Source organism: Ailuropoda melanoleuca, chromosome 8, assembly GCF_002007445.2.
Source record: "Ailuropoda melanoleuca isolate Jingjing chromosome 8, ASM200744v2, whole genome shotgun sequence".
Lineage (NCBI taxonomy): Eukaryota > Metazoa > Chordata > Mammalia > Carnivora > Ursidae > Ailuropoda > Ailuropoda melanoleuca.
Window position 1 is genome coordinate 111442991 of NC_048225.1, and position 18926 is coordinate 111461916.

Below are 18926 nucleotides of genomic sequence, written 5' to 3' on the forward strand. Positions count from 1 at the left end.
GAGAATTATATAGTTTAAAAGCAGCCCAGTTGATTCATATACAACCTAGCAATTAAGAATATCTCATCTACAGAGCACTGTTATATGTAAGTGATGAATTACTAAATTCTACTCCTGAAATTAATATTATACTATAGGTTAAGTAACTAGAATTTAAATAAAAACTTGAAACCTTAAAAAATAGAATATTTCATCTACAGAAAAAAAAACAAACATAATTATAACACATTGATAAGATCAAACTTTTATCCACTGCTAAATTTTAGTAACAATTATATTTTAATGTCATTAAATATACAACTGCAAACTGTAAAAAGTGCTCTGATAATAGTACAGTGGATTATGAGATAATGAAATAGGGTAAATTCATTTACTGTAAATGTATAGGCATGGCCAATCAATCAGATTATGTAATCTGTATACAGCAATATTTAGTTGGTAGGGTAATAAGTGAAGAAAATTATTGGTTGTATTTTTCCATAGCTCAGTTTGCCAGGTGAGCGTGATAAGACATCTGAGTGTTTAAAGTGTTTGGAATGGAGTGTTTATAGTATTAGGCCACGGAATCTAAACTGAGTAAGGTGGGAAGTAAAACCGGAAGAGAATAAATTAAAACATGAGACTATACAAGGGATGTTTGATTTGGTAATTACTGTATTTTTGAAGTTTTAGAGTATGAGCAAGAGAGTGAGTAGAAAAGTTAATTACCAGGAGGTCATTGGAAATTTAAGTCAAGGAATAAGAATGCAAAAAAATATATAAAAATATAAAAATATACCAGTATCCTCCCACATTCTGAAAAGCATTCTCATGCCCATGGCTCAAGCAGAAGTCATCAATTTCACACAATGTGACTTCACCTCTTGGTCATAGTTGAAAGGCCCAGAAGCAGCACTTAATTTAATTTAGGTAAATCAGTTTATTTCCCTAGATTTTGAGCCCTGTCCCAGTCAAATTGTTTTCAATGACTTGAGGCATAAGATGGAATTGCCAATGGGCATTTTTCTTCCCATGTGCTGCAGATCAAGAATTTTTTTTTAAAAAAAGATTTTATTTTAGAGAGAAAGGAAGCATGAGCTGGGGGAGGAGCAGAGACAGAGGGGTAGAGAGAATCTCAAGCAGACTCCATGTTGAGTGTGGAGCCCCACTTGGGGCTCAATCTCCCGATCCTGAAATCATGACCTGAGCCCAACTCAAGAGTCAGATGCTTAACCGACTGAGCCTCCCAGACGCCCCTAAATGAAGACAAATTTTTAAAGCAAGATACAAAGAATAAAACATGCCCACAGAGGGAGAGAGAGAGAGAAGAAAAGTAAAAGACAAAGAGCCTTGTTCCAATGAATTTCTATTCTTGGACTTCATATGGTAATATCCTTATAATGAATTGAACTTTTAATTAAATTTGCATCTAAGAGGATCTGACCTCTTACACTACTATGAGTCACGTTTTCTAAAAGACACTGAAGTTATATAAGATTGTGACATAAAAATAAATGAGGATGATGAACACTGGGTGTTGTAAGTGATGAATCACTACATTCTACTCCTGAGACTAATATTACACAATATATTAACTAACTGGAATTTAAGTAAAAACTTGGAAAAAATAAATAAATGAAGAAAATATTCTATAGAATTCTCTTGATGACTGTTTCATGTGCCTTTGATTACCACTTTATGATGGAGTATTATTTTGTACACTTAAAGAGAACTGTGTGTCCTTCAGGGTTCAATTTTCTTCAGCAGGTATATGTCTCTTGGAAACAAATTTTCAATTATGGCTATGTCTTTTTTTTTTAAGTCATGATAATGTCTACAGAAATACATGTTGATCATTCAGGTACTTTTATAGAAAGAAATCAAAGTGGACAGTTGAGTTTATTTATTTGTTAAACTGTTCTACTAATTTTTTTTTATAATTTTTATTTTGTTATATTAGTCACCATATAGTTACATCCCCAATTTTTGATGCGAAGTTCCACGATTCATTATTTGCGTATAACACCCAGCGCACCATGCAATATGTGCCCTCCTTAATACCCATCACTGGCCTATCCCAATCCCCCACCCCCCTAAACTGTTCTACTTATTATCCCATATATGCCTATAATCTGCTAATAACTCATTTATTGTTAATACTCTACTGACAGGGGAATTAAAAAACAGATAATTATAATATGTGTACTCTCACAATGACCTAATAAAAGTATCACATACTTCTTTAGTACTGAAATTATTTTAAAATGCAAAGAGATTAGAGCTGAGGTGGGTGGACAATCTGCTTATAATTAGATGATCTGTGAAACAAATTGGGTATGTGTTAACCCTAAGGCAGAATTCATGTTTAGTTATCCCTTGGAATAATTACAGTTGGAAAGTATCACACATAAAAGTTCTACATGATATTTTTCCCCCCAAGGCAATGATTTTCTTAGTAAATAGAAAAAGTAATTTTCAAAAAAAAAAAAAGATTCCTGTGAAAACTGTTAGATAAAATGCATATTTTGACTATATTATTACACATGGTTATTAATTAATTACTATATTTATATATCAAATTTAATGTCTTGTATGCATTTTTCAAAAGGTTTTATGTAGGTAACTCAGAGCCTAAAAATTCTAAAAAGTAAAGTCTGTGTAGAAAAATACAGAATAATCTTGAAAGTTATAGTTTTTAAGACAAAGAAAAGTAAAATAAACATACAACATATTCATTTTCTTCCTGTTTCTTTTGATGTATAGTAATATAAATATAAAGGTGAGTTCCACTTTTTGGCTGGATGATTTGGCATCATAATTCCCTTTTTGTGGCAATTAAAAATAATTTTGAATATTGTAAAAATATGCTGAATTCCATTTTAAGTGAACATCAGTAGTCAGAGAAGCATGCTTACTTCTAAAATGAATAATAGTCAATGTTCATCTATCATCACCTGATTAAAAAAAAGATACAATATTGCTTTCTTAAAAACAATCAGAAGAATCAGATCATTTAATTCTAATATAGAAGAAATTAAATCACAAAAATTAATAATTATATTTGTCAATACTTGATTTTTTTCACAAATACTATTAAATCTTTCAAGACAATGCAAATGCATGTTTCAAAAAGTCAAGTTGGCAAAATATGAGTTATTCAGTTCAATATGTCATTTTAAAAGTTCAAATAAGCGTCTAGTAATAAAATATAAATTGCCAGGAATATCCAAAAGAATGTAAAATTATATTAGTCAGGGATTGCAACAGAATCTCTTAGGAAATAAACCCAAAAAGAAACATTCATACTTTATCTCCAGGGTAGTATTTAATCATAATTATTTTTCTGCCTTGACTTTATTCATTATTTGGCATAATGCTGAACAAAAATTTGATATTTTACTAACTTTAAAAGTTCTAGCTAAATATCTATAAACAAACAAATCATATTTTATCCCATAGTTATTTAATAAATGGGTTTCCCTGATAATTTCTCAATATTTTAAACTCTTTTACATGTTAATGATTTTAATATGAAATAATATTAAAAACATCCATTTTGTAAAAATAAGACCACCATACAAGCTTAAAATATTTATATTAAAAAATTGAGAAAAAGACTCTGAAAGCATTTTATAATATTCATATATATTTATAAAATATCAACGATGTTAATTGTCATATCTGAACATCCATATATGCTTACAATTTGAAATCTATTAGCTGTAGCAACATTACTTGACTAAACAATATGTAATATCCTTAAAGTATGAGAAATAAAAGTGTCAACAGAGAATCTGAATATATAGAAAAAAGTTTATCACTTTGATTCTGTAAGTATTTCTTGATTAAGACTCCTAAGTCAATGATACTTTCTTTTTCTCTTGAGTTATACATAACAGTTTCAGGTATACATGATTCAGTGTTTGTATATATTGTGAAATGATCACCACAGTAAGTCTAGCTAACATCCATCACCACACATTGTTACACTTCTTTTCTTGTGATGAAAAATTTAAGACCTACTCTCTTAGCAACTTTCGAATATGCAAAACAGTATTATTACCTATATTCACCACACTGTACATTACATCCTTAGGACTAATTTATTTCATAACTAAGAAATTTGTACCTTTTGATCATCAAGTTTGTACCCTTTGGTCACCAATTTGATTTTACAAATATTTTAAGTCAGTTTTTTAGAAGATATAAGTCAGGAGAAGTATTCAAATTAATTAAAGCATATATAATATTTAACTGAGAATAAGAAAATTCAGCCTTTAAGCTTTTGCTAGATATGGAGAATGCACCCTTTCCTTTAATTTTTTAATTAATTTATTTATTTTAAAATGAAAGAGAGAGCGCAGGGGTAAGGGCAGAGGATGAGAGAGAAAATCTTAGGCAGACTCCTCACTGAGCCTGGAGCCCGATGCAGGGCTTGATTCCAACCTGAGATAATGACCTGAGCAGAAATCAAGAGTCAATTAATTGAGCCACTCAGGTTCCCTAGAATACACCTCTTTCTGCTTGAATTTCCACAATGACAAAATGTTGACGCTGATCAAACATAAATCTTCTTGTAGCTTTACATTTTTCTGAGTTACAGATAACATTTTTAAATTTGGAGTGCACTGAAGTTATCTGTGGTCACTTACACATGGCAAGATCTTTTCTCATGAACATGCTTTTTCCAATAAATCAAAATTTGATATTATATGGCTACATGAAGATGTATATTGAATATTTGTGGATTATTTCTGTGAAATTAAATTAACTGAAATTTTATTGAATGTGGCTGGTTATATCACTTCTCTTTGCTTGTATAAAAATTTACTCTAAAAAATAGGAATGTTCATTGAAGCCTAATCCTTCTTCTCCTCTCTCCCCCCCACTCTTTTTCTTCCTTTTTAAACTTAAATATTATATATATATGTGTGTGTGTATGAGATTGTGTACAAAGAAATACCTTGCCTCGGGAAGCGAACCTATGTTCCCTTGAAATAGAGTATCAACTTCAAAAGAAAAGAACTGTCACGTAAAAAATCCATTTGCAGTTCATAGAAGAATAAAATCAGACCTTAAACACTGACCTTACCAAGTTTTTCAAAATATCTATCATTCTATGTGGGGTGTCTTTTAAGATATTAAATGCGAATTTGTTTTAGACAGTTTGTTTTTAAATGTTGTTGCTAATTACTTATGTCAAAGTAAGTCTGATTTTTTTTTACAGCACCAAATGCCACATTTCTTAAACTAGAAATTCCCCAAGTTCATAACGCTTATAGAAATTACTCAACTACCAAACTGAATGACAAACTGCATAGGGAATCAGAATTTCAACATTATTAAAGTCAACCACTGTAATAAAAACTTTTATTTATAAATTTCCTTTCTAAAGTTGAACGCAGGGGTGCCTGGGTGGCTCAGTCATTTAGCGTCTGCCTTCGGCTCAGGGCGTGATCCTGGAGCTCTGGGATCGAGCCCCATGTTGGGCTCTTCTGCTGGGAGCCTGCTTCTTCCTCTCCCACTCCCCCTGCTCGTGTTCCCTGTCTGTCAAATGAATAAATCAATCTTAAAGTTGAATGCATAGTACCTAATAATTTTATAGATTCTTTACTTGCATAGAAGTATGACTGTGTACATGAGTAATACAAAATGGAGAAACATGGGAACGTATAGTTCCAGCTGTTGAAAAAAGGTCATATGCTGGGTATCTGGTGTTGAAACGGAGGCTCTCTCAATGTGACTAACGACATATACTCTGTATACAGTCAGAAAGTAGGTTAGATGAATCGGAGACAGCCTGAAAGAGTGTAACAGCCATTAATTCAGATTTCTGAGCGAAGTGAGGGGTCTCAATTATTTTGGTTTGCAGCCCATAATAACATGCTTTTCCTCTCACGGCTCCATCTGTACAGTTTAAGTGTCAGGCAAAGGTGAAGCAGCAGTGACTTTGGGTAATATAACTGGATCACATTTTACAAAAGTAACAGAGGAAGAGGGATAGTGGGAGGATAAATCCCCCCAAATTGGCTAATAGCAATCTGCGAAGATACACGTTTTGTAGGGCAGTTTCCATCTGTGCCTTACAGGAATGATTAAGGATCCAAGCCAATTTTCTTCCCATCTAGGAGAGGGAGGTCCGATCTAAACCGGTCAGCGATTTTGTGGTGTGGGTTGGTAAAAACCGTTCTACAGAAAGGCTTCATGTTGTATTAAAGAGTGGTAGGTGAATGGAGTGTAGGAAAGTCATGTTGAAGGCATATTCGGTATTTTGAGTTTGCATTTTATCAATTTCTCTACAAATCTTCCAAAATGCCTACCTCAAGGGTTTGGGAGCCATTTAAATCAAGATCACCTTCAGTCTTCAAAGATTGTGTAGCGTAGCACATAGAACTATTTTCAGTCTAACCCAGTTAATGTCTAAATTCTTTATCATTTAAGGTTTTAATGGCGCCCTGCTGGATCTGACCTTTTGAGTACGTATCGTGGTACAATCCATTAGCTAACCTAGGTAAGAAGGGGTTGAGGTCTCGATTTTCTCCGGCGCCATGCCAGGTTTATGAAGATCGAATTGCTGCGTGAGAGAACGCTAATTCAGACTTTGCTGCACATAAAGTATCATCCATGTCATGAATTAAATAAGCTTGTGGGTATTGGACTCGAATAGGTTCAAAATTCGAGCCACATTACTTTTAAACACTTGGCAGTGATGAGGTTTTGGAATATACGTAAGGATCAATGGGGTGATCAATGGGGTGGAGTCTGGAGCCAAAGATGACAGAATTCTTGAGACTGTCTTTGGTGCAAAAAGGTGTTTTTAATGTTTTGACAGACACAGCCAGCGGGAGACAAACACAAGGGGGGGGTGAGGGGGTGGGAGAGGAAGCAGCAGCCTCCCAGCTGAGGAGCCAGATGTGTGGCTCAATCCCAGGACTCCGGGATCACACCCTGAGCCAAAAGTAGACACCCAGCAACTGAGCCACTCAGACACCCTGCAAAATGGGGTGTTTAGTAAGCTCGGAACAGGACCTGTGGCCAGTTAAGAGCTGCTGCCCTGCGTTGTGAAGGGTGGCTTATTATATATACTACGGGGTGGGGGGAGATAAGGAAAAAGGGAGACTGAGAAAGTACTTTCGTATGTTAAAGATGACTCTCAGGATACTGGAAGCCTTGCCATTGTCAAGTTAAAGTTGTTTACCCCTCTAAGTATGGCATTAACATGAAGGTAGTTGGGAACTCCCTGTAGGCTGCAAGATTATAAGTATATTTAATTTTATCTCCATTTCCTTTTGGAACCTAGATTGATACAAATGCTTTTTTCTTGTAGATCACTAAGACATTTGTAAACTGAGGGAGACTCAAGTCTTGCAGGATTGTGGTCTCTATAGGTTAACTAGTTCTTTTTCCTTGAGGGCAGCCAGGAGTGCCTGAGGAATGTCACATACATCCCATGGTTGGGGGTGGGGAGATGCGGGGCATCAGTTTCTGCTTCATCCTCAGCTTGCCTTTTCTCGACATTGACTCATGTATTTAAGGTTGTTGAAGGTGGAAGGTCTGATCTTCTGTAACGTCTTCATGCTGAAAAGGGGCGAAGAGATGTCCTTACCTATGGGTCAATACTGGTCAGCTAGAACATACAGGGGAGTTAAAGGGGAGGCAGCTGAATTCAACACAAACACAGATGAAAGGTTTATCTGTTAGCTAAAGTTACAGCAGTGGAAGAGTCTTGACATTAGGTAGGGAGACACTGGAAATGACAAAACAAGGTTAATTTGTAAGGAGAAAGAAGCCTGAGTAGAAGACCTTTGATAGTTGACTTTTATTTTCCTCTAGTATATTGAGTTTAAAGCAATCACTAAAGGAAGAGATCATTTAAAGCACCAATTTGAGCATTCATGTCAGGTAGAAACCCAGAAATATTTTGTGGTAATCTGTGGACTGTATACACAGTATTGTTTTTATGCTAGCACAGCTTTCACCTTGTATAGCAGTTAAAAACATCTAATGTCAAAGTTATTTTACATTATTTCTATTACCCTTGCATTTAATAGAGAAATGCTATTTCAAGTGTCATTTAGGGCTTTGACCATGTACGTAAGAGATTCCATGTGCCAACCACCACTCTCCAGTCTCAAGGAGGTATCAAAGATAGATGCTAGGTGGTCTACCAATGAGACACGAACATGTCCACCATGGTTTTAAATTTGCAAGGTTGCCTGGGCTGGTGATGGTTTTAATAATGCATCCATGCAAAACCCAAGAGTACAGTGGCCTATCCAGCCTGGGGGAAGCCATGGCCACAGGTTAGAGCTGCATAGTCATTGGGCCCCAGCCAGGAGCCAGTCATAGAATACTGGGCCTGAAACTGCAGTCAGGATTTCAAGGGCTACTTGGTTTTGGAGAGCCATACATTCATTCAGGCCCGTATTTGATTGGTGAGTTATGGCTTGGTAATCATCCCCTTTCTTCCAAATTGCACCATTGAGCATGGAGGACCAGGAAAATATATTTGAAGTCAGTTAATATTTTTAAGGCTTTTGCCAATTGCAAAGCACCAGGTGGGGGCTATTAATTCTGTTTTGGAGGCAGACATGTTTGCTGACAGGGCTTTGCCCTGACAGTCTTTGAGTTAGACATGACTATAGCATACCCAGTTTTTCTTAGTTTGTTACCATTGGTGAACCAACCATCCTATTTTCAAAAGGGACATCTTAAATCTGGTCAACTAGAACAAGCAAGATCAATAACCTCTGAACAGTTATGCTCTATAGGAGTATAATGGTCAGGTCCAGGCTTAAGGGTAGCTGGAGCTGGGCTTAAAGTCTTGACAGGTTTCCAGTATTATTTCAGGCATGTTATCTGTAAGCATAGCCTGGTATTAAGTCGGCTTCCCATTATCCACTGGTGAGTAAGGGACTGTCTTGAGTGAGCTTTGAGGCTTTTGCCAGGAGGGCTGTTGTATGCTTGGCTAAAGCCTCTCCTTGTAATTGTATATCCATAGAGGTGGCTTCTAGGATAAATTTACCTATGTAGGATGAAACCATTAAGAAACGAAACCATTAAGAAACGCTCTGTTTGAGGTCTAGCCTTAGTATCTTAACAAGGAGTGGGGGAAGACTTGTCAAGAGATAAAGGTATTCCCAAGTCACATCCTGTCCAATCACAAGGAAAGTGGGGTCATCTATGATCTCCACAAGCCCATAGTAACCCTATGGAGTGGTGTATGCTCTGGCTTTTTACGGAGCAATTTCATCATCCCAGCCACATAGAACTGGTCAAGGCAATAGCCATGTTATACAATTGTTGGGGAATCTTATTTCCCAGTTGTTCCATTAATTAATTATATGCCCATGGGGTCCTGTTCCTAGCCCCAGAGAATAAAAAGCATGAAGATTATCTATACATGAGCTATTGTATAGAAAAAAAAGCTATTTCTCTGAAGTTTACTTTAAGTTGTCTAGCTTAAATCATTTAATGACAATCAGATTTAGAATTTAACATCCACAAAGGTGTGTTATTTAAAAATTAATTTCTCTAAAATAACCCTCATTTCCAGAGATAGCCAAATTGGGACTATTTTTTACAAAACAAGACCAATTTTAAACTTGGCGTAATTATTTACATCAGCTCAGCAAGAATAGCTACTGATCATATACATCCTTCAGAATGCTTTGCTGGAACTCTTATCTAAGGNACAAGACCAATTTTAAACTTGGCGTAATTATTTACATCAGCTCAGCAAGAATAGCTACTGATCATATACATCTTTCAGAATGCTTTGCTGGAACTCTTATCTAAGGAATCTCCAGGATGAACTTTTAGTAGCCTCTCCAGGCCAGAAGCCAAGCCAAGTACGTGCCATCAGACATGCCTGCGATACCTGTAGATTTGGGCGGATTCCTCTTCACGAGGTCCCCAATATATCCTGACGTTCCTGCACCTGCCAGGAAGTGACATTCTTTACTTACCTGGTGAGGCTGCTGGGAACTCTAAGCAAGGTATCAGGCCAACATTTCCAAGGGGCTTTATGGCTCCAGGTTTCATAAAGTCCACCTTAGTTCCTTAAAGCTGTTTGGTCATATCTGAGTCTATGCATGTCTCTCAAATATGACATTCCAGTCAAAGCCTTGGTAAAATAACCAATGTTTCCAGTGGTGCCCTGTTATGAGAACAGATCCTTATGAACTTATGCAAATTATTATGATTGCCATGGAAGAAAGAATACTTACTTACTGAGACCTTTTTAATTTCAGAGGGTTCAGGTAAAGAGAAAAGTTAAATGCTTTTATTTGCTTTATTATTTCTGTATTATCACTGATGTCTTAAGAGAAAGTTTCCTCATCTGGAAGAGCAACAGTAGAGAATCAGTAATGTTTTAAAGAGTCACAACACTATCGTCTTTTAGTTTTAGTCTCAGGTTACTAATTCTTGTTTAGTTTGAATGGACCTTTAGTTAGTTCTGGAAATTCTTACCCATTTCATTCTTAGGATTCTATATAAAGATATTGAATACCTGTATTTGTCCTTTGTATGAATCTCTTTGAAGATGAAGCTCATTTTACAAGAGAATAAGAACCATTGTAAGTAACAAAAGCACAGGACAAGGTTAGAAATCTGATGAGATCAGAGTTTACAATATAGCTGGCCAGGAAATCAGGTTATTTCTGTAACACCTAACACTTCAATAGCCAGAAGAAGGTAATGACCTTATATTAAAACATTACANATATAAAGATATTGAATACCTGTATTTGTCCTTTGTATGAATCTCTTTGAAGATGAAGCTCATTTTACAAGAGAATAAGAACCATTGTAAGTAACAAAAGCACAGGACAAGGTTAGAAATCTGATGAGATCAGAGTTTACAATATAGCTGGCCAGGAAATCAGGTTATTTCTGTAACACGTAACACTTCAATAGCCAGAAGAAGGTAATGACCTTATATTAAAACATTACAGCTTTAGAACTGAACTATATCTAGAAGAGTTACACCATTTACCCAAATGCAACTGAAGGCTCATCATTTAACCATACTTTGAGTAACATAGTGCAAAGAAGGCCTATTGAGTTAGAGACACTTCATTTACAATTTCAATCTTGATAAATTTTGTTAAAACCTTAAAATTATAGCACATGCCTGAATAGGATTACAGATTACAATAACAAAGGTGACAGTAAGATTTGAAAGGCAAATACATAGGGTTCTAAAGTTAGCAAAAGTTAGCTCCTTTAATATTGAGAAGTTAACTTAAGTGATTGAAGACCTGATTATGACAAAACACAAACTGTTTTCTGGAAGAAAACTCTACATTTTCTTATCCAGAGCGGTTGAACAATTCAAGAAAACTTTTTTTTCAACAGGAGAGAGCCGACTTACGTATCTTATACCACTGTATTTTAAAAATCCATTCATTTCAATCTTAGTCTGTCTTGACCACACCTAAAATTCCTTTCCAAGGATTTCCTTCTACAACTTTCTTTTGCATTCTGATTTTATCCCATGCCATCTTTCCAACCCAACCAGTCTTGTGACAGAATTACCTTTTACCTTCAACAAAAAAATGCATTTCCATTCCTTATTATTTTATGTATCTCCTACTTTTCTACATACAGAGATGCTTCCTTTATTTCCATCAGCCTTCTTTGCTTAGTAGATTTTTTTTAGAAACCTCAGTCTCTGCAACCAATTGCAAACTGTTACACCAGAATACTTTAGACAGCAAATTTATGAATCAATTAATCACAAAAATATTTACCAACACTATTTATCCTTAACTTTTTTTTTTCAACAAGTCAAAAGCACAAACCTACATACAGTAATAATGCTTTAGCACTTTATCCGATTTGGAAAAGACCTAGATGTCCAATGAATTCATCCAAGCAAACTTTGAAGATTCAGGTTATCAGACTTTGAAAGCTATTTTAACAGTTACCCATGAAAACTTTGATGAGACAATTACCCATCATTTTAGTCATCATTTTACTAACAACTCACAACAAAGTAACAAGTATGCTTGACCTTTAGTAAACCTCAAAAAGTAGTTTCACATCTTATCTTTAACAAACTTAACTCAGTTTAATATACTGAATTATGTTCCACCTGGACCCACCCCGTTGTCAATTTTTACCTGAGACACTGGTGGGGAAATACTGGAGTAGGTGGTTAAGTCCAGGGGGTGCTCTTCTTGCTCCTTGATGGGGGGGGAGCAGCCACGGGGTGCAGGAGGCACTGAGGATGGTACAGAAGCCAATTACACTGGCCGCACCCAAGGTGGTGCACAAATAAAGGGGGAAAGGGAGACAGTAGCAGAGTGCTGCCAGAAGGCAGAGAAAGGTTTCCCAGTTTTAGAGCTCATCAGCTCCAACAGAGGAGCAGATGCCATGTTTCCCCGCCAACAACGGGGATTAGGGAGTCCTTGCTGGGCCAGACATGACAGGGAATTTTCCCGAAACAAAGCGAGTTTCGGCAGCTGCTGGGGAATATTCCTTAAAGTCCCAGTCCCGAAGTAGACTAACCACAGATGGCTCCAGTTACAGCCATTAACCCAGGAAATGAGGGAAGGAGATGCCCCCACATCTGTTAGAAGGAACAGTGAGAAAGAAGACAAAGAGTCCCCTTTGTGCGGGATGGCCTGTGTTTTCTCCAGCAACCTGGGTTTACTTGGAGGCGGCCTGTTTAGAGAATTATCATCCAATATGTCAACAGAGAGTAACTGACCCATTTGGGCAAACACATTCTGCAAGAGGCCCTTGGGTCAGGGTCCTGCTGTAGAGCAATGAAGGCCTAGGTACAAGCATGAAGTACCCCAGGTCTGTTTGCCCTGTTCCTTACAGAAGAGGGCTGGCAGATCCCACCGCAGTAGAGTTTTAGGAGTTAAGTACTTTCCTAAATTTTGCAATCTGAATTGTTTCCAATGGGTTAAAAGGCATCCCAGGGAGAACCCTTGGGGACTGAAGCAGCTCCCATCCCATGCTAGAGAGAGTCCATTACCAAAGAAAATCCCCTCCTGACTCCCGGGTAGTATCCCACATACAGCATACATCAAAGTGATCCAAGGCATCCCTTAAAATCGCTATGATCACTGCCACCCTTAAAGGCCCCTGTAGGAAGGAGGCCTGCTCTCCCCCCCTTCCCCATTGCATCCTAGGCTGCAGATGGGTGCCTGGGAGTATGGCCTGAAATACCATACCTTGAAGGTCATGCCATGAAGGTCATGCCGTATTTTGCCTTGACTTGAAAGTGTATTTTACCTTGCTTTGAAGGTCATGCCAGAGAAGGTCATGCCTTACCTTGCCTTAAGAACTCGATGCTTTTAACCCATGGTGAACACTACAAAAATCTGGCAGGGGAAAATACTCCATTCTGCAATTTAAGTAGTTAGTAGGGAACACTGAGGTAAACAGTAAAGATAGAAATCCATCATGGTCTAAGCAACATTCCAACACATATGGTCCTTACAGCTAACTACTCTAGGAAATGGTCCCTGGTGGGTTGTAATTCCATCAGGTACTGGTTTCGGCCGGCTCCAAGTGGAGGTTCCATGCCCAGAAGTGGCTAGATCATGATGTAGAAAGAAGATTAGATCACCATCAGGAGGAAACCTCACATGGGAGTCTTTAAATTGGCAGTCGTGCTAGTCTCACTTTGGTGGCTATCCCATGCCCAAGACAGACAACTTTGTGTATGGACAGCAGTAAAGAGAGGGCATCAAGTTTCTGGGTCTTATTGCCATCCTGGCCAGGGTACTAACTTCCAGCCAAAACGCAGGCTTTCTCCTCCCCATAGTAGCCATGTGCTGGAGGATTACAGCCTGACCTATCAACATGAACATGTTCCATAAGACAGTATTCCTTGTAGAGCCTCTGGAATGAGAGTAAAGGAAGAGGAGAGAAGTACTCACCAATTTTGCACCGAAGCTCAAGAGTACAGATATAAAGACTCAAAGCCCACATTCGGGTGCCGTATGAGGCAGCTTTGGACTATAGGTAAGGCTCGGTGGGGTGGAGTCGGAGCTGATGACCAAGATAGAATTCTTGAGATGATTTTGGTGCTAAACGGTGGTTTATTAAAGCATGGGGACAGGACCTGTGGGCAGAAAGAGCTGCTGCCCTGGGTTGTAAGGGGTGGCTGATTATATATTATGGGGCTGGGGGAGGTAAGGAGAAAGGGAGGTTGAAAAAGTACTTTCATATGTTTTAAAGACTCACAATACTATAGGCCTTACCATTGTCAAGCTTGTTTACCGCTCTAGTAAGGCATTAACATGAAGGTAGTTGGGAACCTCCTGGAGGCTGCAGATTGTAAGGCCATTTAACAGTATCTCCATTTCCTTCTGGAAGCCAGGTAATTGATAGAAATGTTTTGTTCTTGTAGATCGCTAAGACATTTGTAAACTGAGGGATTCAAGTCTTGCAGGGTTGTGGTCTCTATAGTTAACTATTTCTTTTTCCTTTAGGGCAGCCAGGAGTGCCTGAGGAATGTCACAAACATGGGGGGGGGTTGCGGGTCATTAGTTTCTGCTTTGTCCTCAGCTTGCCTTCTGTTCCCTCATCAGTAGGACTATTTAGCCTTCCTTCGGGAAGCAATTTCCATTGAAACTGCCTGGAGGCCTCTGTAAAATTACCACTAAGGATAGTGAAAACAAAGTGGGGACAATCCTGTTTGTGCAAGTGGAATTGTATAGAAACAGTCTTGGTAAATCAGTAAAAGGCCAGTTTAGGGGCACCATATTGGGAGAAGGGAATCCTGGCTGGAGTGGTCCCACAGGCTTATTGCTGCATTGACCACTCTTAAGTCTGTAAGCAGATGCCATGTTCCAGACTTCTTTTTGATCACAGAAACTGGTGAATTCCAAGGGCTAAAGGATTCCTCTGTTATGTCCTTTTTGAAGCTGCTCTTGAACTAAACCTTGTAAAGCCTCTACCTTTTCTTTAATGGCCACTGCTCAATCCCAATGGGGTGCTAATCCTTCCATGGTCAGAGGATTGGTTCTGGAGGACCCATTGGAGGTCGAGCAGTGGCCCCTATGAAAAAGGCAAATGGGTATCCATTTTCTTTCTAGGGGGAAGTCATTATAAGTAATGCCTCCCACTATTGGAGTAAACCCCAGCCCCATAAATTAATAGGAATGCCTACTATGTAAGGTTGAATATATCCCTTTTGTCCCTCGGGTCCCTTGCAAGGAAGGATATGAAGACACTCTTTACACTGTTGGCTTGTCCTAAACCAGAGGTATTTACTGCTCCAGGGCCCGAGGGCCATTTTTTAGGTCAATTATTGGTTCCAATAATAGATATATCTGCACCAGTATTAAGTCCATGAAAGGACTTAACCTGTATTTTTATGTAGCAGGTTGGCTTTTCTCTTAAAAATTCTCAGATATACTCCCGATCGACCAGTACTCCCAAAACCTGTGTCACCACGTGTTTGATTTTTAAAGTTTCCCTTCATGTATGGCAACAGCATCAACTGTGCTATGCGGTTTCCTTTTAAGAATTCATACGGGGTATTTGAAAACATTAAGACCATGATTTCTCCATTACATTCTGAGTAATGACTCCTATAAGAACCAGCAGACCTTCTTTAGTTAAACTAGATTGCCCCAAAACTAGTCTTACTTTGTCATTCTGTAAGGGGCGAAAACAGCCTGTGGGAACCTTTTGGGGAGTCTGATTTGGTAGCAATAAGAAGTTTTCTCTGCACGGAAGGTGGAGTCCAGCACTCCTCGGTGTGGCATGTAACAGATCTAAAATTGTCTGAGACTGAAGTTGGGTGTGCCTCCTTTGGGTTTGGGGCTGAGGGCTTGCCTCTCTCTCCCTGCAGGGCAGTACCCTCTTTATGAAATTTAGAGCAGCACTGATTAGCGCAATGACTCCCCTTTTTACATCGGGGGCAAAGACTGGGAGAATTATTTCGATTGTTTTTTCCCATTGTATTTTTATTCTTAAGATGGCCCTGGGCACGAGTATGCCCATTTTTTCCACAATTGAAGCACCGTCCCTTGAAAGTATTTGTTGTTAAGGCTGCCATGGCCTGAGCTAACAAGTCAGCTTTGTTTAAGTCTTGGTGCCTACACCTTGGCATAATTTGATGTCATCAGCGAGTGTGCCTTTTTCTTTAAAAGGGGCTATAACTTTTTTGCAATCTGAGTTTGCATTTTCATAGGCCAGTAACTTAAGTGTGTCTGCAACTTCTGTATTATTAATCTGTCTCTTAATAGCTTCCTGTAACTGTGCTATGAACTCAGTATAAGGCTCCTTAGCTCCTTGAATAATCTTTTGAAGAGAGACATTAGCTGTGGATTTAGACTCAATTTTTTCCCAAGCACGTAAGCAACATCTGCGAAGCTGTTCTATGGCCTGATCACTCATCTGCCTTTGTTCCTGTACTTGACTCCAGGGTCCTACCCCCATCAATTTTCTAGAGAGATGGGGACATTATTAGCTCGATTATGATTCGCAGCAGTCTCCGCGTGATCTTGCCACCATGTGCGAAATTGTATGAATTCCCCGGGGGGATAGGATGGTTTTTTTTTTTTTTTTTTGCTAACAAAGACCAGTCCCTAGGAATTAATCTGTTACCTTCCACAACACCCTGAACAATACCCAAGGTAAAGGGCGAATTAATACCATAATTTTGGACTGCCTGCTTTAACTCTTTGAGAGCTTTAAAGGGAAATGGCTCAGGCCTGGCCTCATGTATTCCTTCTGGGTGGTTAGGATCTGCCCTGGGAGCCAAATGTTCCCTTATAGTTACAGGGATAGCGAAACGTAGAGCATCTAAATCTCCTTGTTGTTTAGCTAAAAGGAGGCCTTTTTGAACCACTGAAAGCGAGGATTGAGACTGTTCTTTATATGGGGGAGCCGTTGCCTGCTTCTGGGAAAAGCAAATACTATTTCTGTTTCTAAGTGAAGTTGGCGGTGGTAAACTGTCCATTTCTCCGGGGGGATGAGGAGGAGGAGGGGGAACAGGTTTCCACTCTTCCTCCTTCTGGGACAGCGTATTCTGGTCCTGTTGATGGCTCATCTTTATCACTATGACTCTTAAGTTCAGTATCACTCTGAGTCTGGAGTCTGAAGTGGTTCCAAAATAGAGCGAATCAGGGACCAGGTAGACCAAATAGTAAGGGGAATAGGCTTTCCTCAAGCATGTTGTTGTTTAAGTTCATGTCCTATTTTTCCCATGTTTCCAGGTCTAGGGTCGCTGGCGTGGAAAGCCATGAGCAGTATCCTTCAATGACTTTTAGTAATTCAAAAAGTCTGCCCCCGCTAATCTTAACTCCTGCCGCTCTTAGGAGTTGCCACAAAAGACATACGTAAAGGCGACAATAATCCGTGCTCTCAGAATTACCCATACCTTGCGAAGAGTACCCACGACTCACCACCAAGAAATGTGCAAGGCCTTGCTTCTCTGTCGGGGCTCCTTCTCCGATGTCGTTTCCGGTCCCCTTTCAGACGCCACTTGCCACGAAACGGCAGCGATTCGAAGAAGAATGAGGCACAAAGAATGACGCACAGACAAGTTAGCTGTAAAAGAAACAGGGAGCAGAGGACAACCTCAAGAAATGCACTTGTCCCGACGAGCTTCAGCCTCGCTTATTTATTGACGTAGGATAATCAAAAGTAATCAAAGGGAGTCTGGAAGCCTATAGTAATCAAGGTCGAGCAAACAAAGCAAAACATATTCTTATCTATGTTTGTAAGGACCCTGCGGGTTATCAGCAGGAACAATCAGGTATCTGGGTGGGCGACATCCCCCCCCCCCCACCGCCGGAGCAGTCCAGGCTACCCAGCTGCTCATCCTCTGACGTCTATGCCAGATCCCGCTGGGCTCGCAAACACGTTTTTCTCCTATATTTTTAGCATAAGCTCTCTGCTGGGACCGCTACACTCTGCTACTTTACAATGCATGTATTTTGGGAGACATTGTCTGTATAAGCATAGCCCTCAATTTCAAATTTTTTATATTCATGTATCATGCAATTTTAGGGAATTATAAACTGCATCAACAGCAGTTACAACATTGCAAACCCTTTTCACGTAGGTATTTCAGCTATTACCAAATTCTGCCCAGGAGAACATCCATCAAGAGCGTAATGCCAGCCACATTCACCAAGTCTAAATACTACCAAGTCTCTAAGATCTCTGCTTGCCCAACTTTTGTACAATGGTCTCCCTTCAGTGTGGGTTGGATTTATTGACTCAAATGGAACCAAAGGTATAGGATATAAATTCTGAGGTTAGAGTGTTAAAAGCTAGTGGCTTCCCTGTTGAGCGCCCTCTCTCTCTCCCACCTCTCTTTTGCTCTAACTGCTCACTTAGAACAGATGCCACATCTGTCATGAGTCAGTCCTCTGAAAAGGCCACATAGGAACTATGAAAGAACTTAGAAACATGTCCCCCTCTCCCCCACCACAGTGCAGCCTTCACCAGGCAGCTTGACTGCAACATGAAAAATTTTGGACTAGAATCACCCACCAAAGCTCTACTCAGATTCCTGACCACGAGAAAATGTGATAATAAATGTTTATTGCTTTAAGTGCCTAAATTTAGAGGTAATTTTAAGTGGTATGGTTCGAAATCACATAGTTCTCTAGAGACAAAAATGGATGGCTGAAATATTTGTAATTTTTTTTTTTTTACCCACAACTACAATGCTGTTTGCTAGAGGCAGATTCGAATAACTTCAAAATTATCATTTTTGTCCAACAATAGAAAAATTCCCATTAGAACTAGTCAAAACAAAACAAAACAAAAAATCTTTGTTTTTGTCTCCATATAGTACGGTCTTAATATTGCCAATTATTTAACTTTTCAAAACCTGCTTAATTAATATGTGGGGAAATAAAACCTCTCTGTATTCCTCAGGGTTCCTGCAAAAATCCCTAACTTCCTGTTACTCTTTATATACCTGGAGATTTAGATCTCTACTCTTTTGTCTAGTTAAT

General features: G+C 38.7%; 1 pseudogene; it reads right to left on the reverse strand.

The window, feature by feature from the left end:
* LOC100464357 overlaps positions 1-18926 on the reverse strand; it is a 194737-nt pseudogene that overhangs the window by 151972 nt on the left and 23839 nt on the right.